Source organism: Onthophagus taurus, chromosome 1 (assembly GCF_036711975.1).
Source record: "Onthophagus taurus isolate NC chromosome 1, IU_Otau_3.0, whole genome shotgun sequence".
Classification (NCBI taxonomy): Eukaryota; Metazoa; Arthropoda; class Insecta; order Coleoptera; family Scarabaeidae; genus Onthophagus; species Onthophagus taurus.
Genome location: NC_091966.1, coordinates 28048848 through 28054847, shown reverse-complemented (window position 1 = coordinate 28054847; position 6000 = coordinate 28048848). Strand labels below are relative to the sequence as shown.

The following is a 6000-nucleotide window of genomic DNA, read 5'->3' as shown; positions in this document are numbered from 1 at the left end:
ATTCTGTTAATCCATAATTTCATACCCGCCTCGTCCATCCAACCCTTGTCATGTACGTGAACAACAACACCTAGCCGTATTTCAGAAGATTTTGGCATTGTTTTGAGCTTGAAAATGATCATTGGATTAAGTTTAGTAACATCAGCACAACATGAAAGTACAACAGTGTAGTGCATTTTTTCATATCCACTTGTTTTTATAGTTACAGGTTTAGCACTTTTCATGCCAACAGTTCTGGCACATCGGCACTTGGTACATCAAATGTCAGAAGAATTTCGTCCATATTTGCTATTTAGCTAGTTCTACACTGTTTTTTTTTCAATGTTGAATAATAAAGCGATGGAAAGATAATATTTTCTCTTCATACTCTTCTGGCATTTTCTGAGATACTTTGCTTTTGTATCGCATGCTAAGTCCATGACACGTCATAAACCTGTAGCACCAACTAACCTTCTTAAAGTCTGTTAAGTTCAATTGTAGCATTAGTCAATCATTTTGTATTAATTCCAATGCCATTTTGACGGTATCCTTGAATCCATTTCATTACGTTATTACTTTTTTTCATTACGCAATTAGATACTAACACAAATATTGTACTGTTACTGATAACACAAATAACTTTCAATTCAAGTTCACTGGCACCGTAGACTGCAGTGATGCAACATGTTCTAGACGCTAGACAGTGTTCTGTGTTTGTGATCGCGGGCCTGAGATTAGCAAGCTTGTGAATCCCCGCAACTTATGTTCGTTGCATTAGTGCACTGCTGCTGCTAGTTGAATCCAATGTTACCACATAGAGATAAGTTTCTCACGGCATCGAATAATATATTGCCATTTTTAAGACTGGCGGAAAATTTAAATCAAACACTGGACATTTTTATATAAATTTCGAGTATAAGATGATCATTAACTCAAAAATGATATTAATTTGCAGCGATAAACTAAACATAACTATTTGGCTATCACATTCATAATATAAAAAAATTCTGATTTCTTTACACAATTTACTTATCTTAGGTAGTATTCGTAGAACACTGCTTAAAAAAACTGTTATAGATTAAAATACATTAAAATTTATAATTTAATAATGCAATAATTAATTTTTGGCTAATTGCCAATTCATTTCAAAACTGTTATAAAAAACGGCTTTTGACGTAAATTTTTGCTAGCCACAATAAAATATTTCACAAGTGACGGTCGACGAAGATTAGATAAGCTAAAATAGATAGTAAAAAATATTTCGCTAATATAATATCCCGCAGTATCGATTAAGAATCAGGTGATTTTTGGCTAAAAGGATGAAGTCCAAAAGCATTCTTTTTTAAAACAGAGTTTGTACCACAAAATAGAAGGGAAATAAATAAGTGTGGGGCCGATATGTAGTCTTAAAAGGGTATCATAATAGAATGAGAGACTTGCAGTGACAAGAAATAGTGAACCTGTGCGTTTCGAACGAATTCAGAACGCGTGACCGCCACGGTTCATCGCAACCCCTCGCTCGCGCTCTTCCATCCCCAACAAATTTTTCCTCCACGTCCATAACAGAAAATCGATTTCTCTCCCCCAACAGTCGTCGCCACGGACGAAATTCTCCTCTTTATACAGTTGAACCTCTCTACTCTATACAGAAAAGCATTCTCTGTCCCTTCTATCCTACTATACACTCTACCTGAGAACGCTTTATCTTCCCATCCTTTGTTTCCGGAGCACGTGCCTCTCTCTCGCACGGCTCCGTGTGTTCGCCGGAGTCGCTGTTCAGAGTTCCGTTGCGTTTTGAGGTGTTCGCTTCGCCATTTTGCTTGGAGGAGGATTCGTTTTGCGAGAGAGAAATCATTTCGAGCGCGAATTTTGATCGGTTTCATTTTCACCAAAAACGCGTTCGTTCTTTTAAACCTTTAGACGGGTAAATTCGATTTTAATAAAAGAAATAGTGTTAGTGCGTGTTCTTTTTCTTCTCTTTTTGGATTAAAGTGGTTTTTCTTCTTGGTATATGAGTGCGCCTACCTCGAAGAGGATTATGTGTGAACCTGTTATGTTCGTTTGAGAGAGGTGAATTCTCGGGTTGGGTGAGAGGAACGGACGCAGAGTTTGCGGTGTATTGGAAAAGGTAAGCGGAAGTTACGGTATATTTACTTTTTATGTTTATTGTTTTTTCTTTTTTGATAAAATAAACATAAACAATAAATCCTTGAAAGTGGTTAACTTAAAGACTTTTAACTTTATATTGTTTATTGAACAGTTTTCTACCTACTTTGCGATAATCTTCAGGATTACTCAAAGAAAGGAAAACAAACTCGTTTGAGCAGAGTACATAGAAACCAAAAAGAAATAATTTTTAAAATGGGTTGGTTTGTATGCTTGAACACTTTGAACTTCCTTTTTTAATGTTTTAAATCAATAAAACGTGTAAAGTTGAAATTGTTGAGGTAAATAACCATTTTTTAATATTTGTTGTCTGGATACCATATTAAATTTGATTTAACTAATATTTAGCGAAAATTTAGTTTTTAGATTTATTATTATCTAAGATTTATCAATAGATATTATCAACGTTTATAAATTGATTAACATTTAATTAAATTAATTATTTTATTAAATTTAAATGATTATTTTAAACGATCGTCAATATTTCAAGATCAACTTTTAATGAAATGTATGTACTAAAATATAGAAACCTGAAAGAATGTTTAAATGTTACATATTCTATATGCAGTAGTTTGAACTAGTATAACATATTTTTTTATGTTGTGGTTACAGTTGTACTAAATAATTTAATATGGAACATTAAAATAAACAATTTTGGTTCCATTTAACAGATTTGAATATCAAACAATCTTATTGTAATAGTATTTTAGAATAACGAGATTTATTAAAATAAACTAGTTTTTGTTCTTTATACGAGCTGTACCGGTTTCATCACTACGGCATCTTCAGGGATGTAACAATTCGCATGATCACTTAAAATAATCTGAATGTGTGCATTAATTTTGTCTAATCTTAGTTAATACTAATTTTTTTGGCAAAACTATCAGATAACCATCAAGTAGTTCCCAACGAAGCCTTACAAAGTTTGCTCTTTTTAGTTAAAATACCCTGCCAAAATAATGTAATTTAAAACCTTGGTGAAGCCTTAAAATAAAACTGAAATTTTAAGAAATCATAATGTTGTAAATGATATATATATATATATATCGATTTTATATATCGATTTATATATATATTTTTTAGATTTTTATATATATTTTTTATATCGATTTTCGGTCCCTTTTCCTCTATCTATCAGGATCAAAATATATGCTTTAATTAAAAAAGCAGCTGTTCTATGCATTTGATCAAACTGGAATTTCTACACTAGAGAAAAGAAGAAATTTAATTATTTATCTGATATAGACCAAAACTAATGTAAAATAGAAATCATTAATTCTCAGTTGTGGAAATCGAAAGCAATTGATTATTTTTCTCATTTATCTTCGGTATTCAATTTTAAGATATGGAGACCTAAGTTGTGAAAGATTAAATTATTGAGCTAGTTGTTTCAAACGATTAAGCACATTCATTGGTTTGTGAAACAAATTCAATAATACAAAGGCTCTTAAAAGTTTCATAATCATGCTCTAATGTCGCATTGTGAACTGGCCAGGCAAAGATCCTAAATTTCTTTTTCATTCTACCAAGACTTGTTCGATAATCTAGCGTACTTTTGAAAGAAATCGTGATGAATTTGCTTCTGGAATGTTTAATTAACCTAGGCTAGAGCAATAAATGATCAATTTTTTTCTTATCTCAAAAATTCCATTAATTAATTAACATCTCGAAAATCTCTTTCAAAAATATCGTTTACTAGAACACTTCTTTCGAAACGTTCTTTCAATATGTTGTATCATTATGGTTTGCAACATTATTATGTGCAAACATCGATAGGTTTTATTAAGGGCATTTATTTCTGCTCACTTCATAATTGTTTCTGTCCTGCGAAATTCTTAGATTGTTGGACTCCATTCATCTGTAACCTCTGTAACTAAGAAGAACTTTTTTTATGGTTTGTTTGACAAGGTTTGAAGATTTGAAGTGTAGAATTGTAATAAACTGTGTAAACAGAAATGATTGTTAGTTTCAAGTATACATGATAAAAGAACTATAAAAACCTCTAAGTGGCTTGTAGCATTAACAGTACATTAAGCATTAAAGTATATAATATTTAGAAGATTTTTTTACTTCTTTATATGTAGATTTTTCACACACTGTTGCTACAACAATGATATTAGCATCTTGCAATATTAGTCTGACAATTTTAATTATTTCAAAAGACTTTGTACAGTTTTGGATTTTGCTGTAGCACACAGGTTACTCTCACTTTAAATGTGAACCATAAACACCTATATATAAATTCAAGAACTGTAATGTAAATCAAATTGGAGTGTACTTACACATGATTAACAGTGTAGGTTTTGTATAATCTTTCTGTACATTGTAACGTAAAGCGGGATGTGTTCATTTCATCAATTTGTTTTGGGCACTCAAATTTCCTTTTCTTAATCGATTTCTATAGTATATACATATATTTCTAATATGTATTCGAAGCGTTACATCAAACTGAGTAGGCAAGCATAAGTAGTTATGTGTATGTATGTAATGTAATCAAAGATTTCTGTTGATAAGCACATATATTTGTTTTGCATAGTTTGGTCTATCCTTGATATAGTTTTGTATTTTTGTGGTAATTTTGTTACATAATATTTCTTCTATTATAATATTGTGAGCATTTCAACTGTGTCCAAGGGCAAAGATCTTTGCTTCACGCTTTTATGCCTTTCTTGTAGTAACATAATTATTAAAAATAATTGTTAATTTGGTCAACAGATCTTTGAGGCACTTCAATTATATTATGAAAAGTTTCATTTTAGATAAAGATATTGAAAAGTATGGCAGTAAGATATCACCTGCTAAAACGTTCGCTAATAATTATCTGGTATTTGATAAATATTCGTTAATCACGGCAGTAATTGATCTGTCCTTCACGTAGTAGAGAATTGCCAGACGATATTCATCAATACCAGCGTGCTACAGATTATATTTAATCTCTTTCATCCATATCGTTGTTGGTGTCAAATCTGCGTTTATCGCGTTCTGCCATACAATAATGAAATGTTAGGGATTGTGTAAAGGCATTTAAATCTTGTAATCGGCTGTGGATTGTTATTTTTTTTTAAATACTGTTATGATTTACTCATATTTTCAGAAAAATACTTTCTTATTGATAATCTCCAGATTGATTGTTTGATTTCTTCAAAAGATATTGTGTCTGTTACTTTGCATGAGGTAATGAAGTAAGATACGTTACATTGAATTAAATTTTTAATCATTACATTTCTTAATTATTTTTAGTGGGTTAACACAAGTTGGAGTCATTGATTTTAAAAGTGCTGATTAGAGATTTGTATTATTTATCTAATTGTAAGTGCTATTAATTCGAGCGATATTTTGACAAATTATTTGTTTAAAGTCCTTTAAGATTGTAATTTTAGAAAGTATTCTAAAAATCGGAACCTAATTGGTTATTTTCATATTTTTGAAAATGAAAAATATCATTTATTGTTTTCCATTATTAATGTTATAGAAATTAAAGAAACTCTAGGTCACTTAATAATAATAATAACAAATTTAGTTTGTTCCATCAAGTGTTTATACAAAAATGATTGACACCGATGATTAAATACAGGGTGATTCTCAACCTATATGCATAAACTTGGGGATTTATTCCTCATGATAAATAATGACTAATATGTGAAGAAAATTGTAGCAAAAGTTTTTTAGTTTTCTAGATATCCAAGAAATTTACTTTCAAATCAAGAATACATAGAACATAAGTACAAAGGCTTTCATGATCGGTGTTAATTAAACTAAAACTAGCACTAACAGTAGTACATCACTGGACCTATAAACTTTCGGGTTAAGCCGTGTATCTTTTGAAAAAATATTTGACGTTTCGGATGCCATGTT

The 6000-nt window shown here is 30.7% G+C and overlaps 1 protein-coding gene across 1 annotated transcript in view; it reads left to right on the top strand.

The window, feature by feature from the left end:
* Positions 1-1757: 1757 nt before the first annotated feature.
* Positions 1758-6000, top strand: part of LOC111427141 (Mitogen-activated protein kinase kinase kinase 13 wallenda) — a 56989-nt gene continuing 52746 nt past the window's right edge. The window contains exon 1 of the mRNA XM_023062158.2: positions 1758-2107. The gene's annotated coding sequence lies outside the window, so the exon portion shown is untranslated. The remainder of the gene's footprint in view (positions 2108-6000) is intronic.